Here is a 1,739-nt window from a genome sequence, read left to right on the forward strand (position 1 = left end):
CTGCCTCTTAAAGGAAGTTTTTCATTGCCACTGTCGCCAAGTGCTTGCTCATGGTGGGATTTGTTGGGTCTCGTAAATAATATGAAGAGTACGGTCTAGACCTGCTCTATGGGAAAAATGCAATGATTTTACCACTGACTTTCTGGCGTGTTATCATATTATTTGACTCTATTATATCAGTCGAGTAAGGTTAAAGAAAATCAACTTAAATAATAGGCTAAATGAAATAAATTACACAATGATAAGGACGTGTTTTAATTATATGGTATGTGATATCCATCGTTTAGGCTTACGCTACATAAAATAAGTCTCAATCTAAATGACCCTAATAGCATGATAATAGCTACATATTATTTTCGTTAACATTATATTCCACTCCTTATGTTAAGGCTTGAGGCTACTTAATCTGTTTATTGTAGCTTTTTTTTCACTTTCCTTTCAATTTCATTTAATTATATAAGACACATACGTCACATAATTTGTATTTTTTATTTTAAGTTGAAGCTGCCTGGGAGAAGGCATACAATTAAATGGTATCCAAAAAAACAAATGGTCACGCGTCATTGTCTTGGTTATAGCAGTTCTACATCCATCTTTCTCCAGTTGTTGGATTTCCAGTTCCAGCTTTCTCATCTTCAGTTTTTTGTATTGGATGTCTACATCCAGTGCATCCATTTGTTTGAGGAGGTAACGCTTGCACACTTTACATTTTCTGCATTCTGTAGGAACAGAAAGTTTATTAAAATTTGTAAAATTATTTTTTGGAGTGTTCCTGGCATCGTGTTGTATTCATTAGTTAACACTCACTTTGTCACCTGTGGTCCCAGTCTGAGAAGGTCCTAGAAGGTTCTCTGTGTCCTGCAGCCAATAACTGTTGGGGGGGGGCACACTGAGCACCTCACCACACAAGTAGGGCTTTAAGTGTTTAATGTGCAATCCTTGCTTACCTCGGTCCTCCTTGAACATAGTCTCCTCATTCTCCTCCCTTGAAGATGGGCCTTCACCCTGAAACCATTAATCAAACTGTTTAATGATCACTAAACATTGACAGTAAACCACTGCTATCTCATACTCAGGGTCCTGCATGATGTCTGGTGGCTCCAACAGGCACAGAATTTGCCATCACTATGAGACAAAACGTTAGAACAAAGACTTTAGTCAAGAATATGCAGATATATCACCTTTTTATGTAGTCACTCCTTGTACTAGGTGGCATGGGTTCAGACGGTGCCCAAGATTTAATTAGATTGTATCAAAATATTATTACATTTTAACGCAGTTGCTTCTTACGCATTCAATCGATCAGCAGTTTCTTGAGAGCCTTCTCTCTGGTTTTGTTTATGGCAGCTGTATTACCTTTTTTGGTTATTAGATGTTTGAATTCTTCGTTTCTAATAGTAAGCGCTGCTCTCTCTTTACCACTGCTGTTTACCATGATGGATCTATTTGAACCATGTTCGACCTTTCGGGCTGCTTAAGAACAGCATGCATACGCAATTATCTTGACTACTTGAGCCTGTCTCAAACTGGTCTGATTGCATGAACTTTATGGGACTGATGTGTTAGGTTCGTTCAAGTCAGGTGTTGGACTTTAATCCCCACTTTTTAGAGCACTTTATGGAACAGGGCCTTGGTCCTTCTCTCAGATGAATTTTGGTTCAATAGCAATAAATAAACAAGAGAAATAAGAACATGAAACATGATGAAGTCAAACATGAAGCTTCTGATCTCAGTGTGTC

The 1,739-nt window shown here is 38.0% G+C and overlaps 1 long non-coding RNA gene across 1 annotated transcript; it reads right to left on the minus strand.

The window, feature by feature from the left end:
• Positions 1-565: 565 nt before the first annotated feature.
• LOC122885877 lies at positions 566-1,088 on the minus strand. Its single transcript, XR_006380214.1, has 3 exons — positions 948-1,088; positions 808-871; positions 566-719 (listed from the first exon to the last, which is right to left on the minus strand). It is a non-coding gene; the product is annotated as an uncharacterized LOC122885877 (long non-coding RNA).
• Positions 1,089-1,739: the final 651 nt, after the last annotated feature.

Source organism: Siniperca chuatsi, linkage group LG12, assembly GCF_020085105.1.
Source record: "Siniperca chuatsi isolate FFG_IHB_CAS linkage group LG12, ASM2008510v1, whole genome shotgun sequence".
In the NCBI taxonomy this organism is placed as follows: domain Eukaryota; kingdom Metazoa; phylum Chordata; class Actinopteri; order Centrarchiformes; family Sinipercidae; genus Siniperca; species Siniperca chuatsi.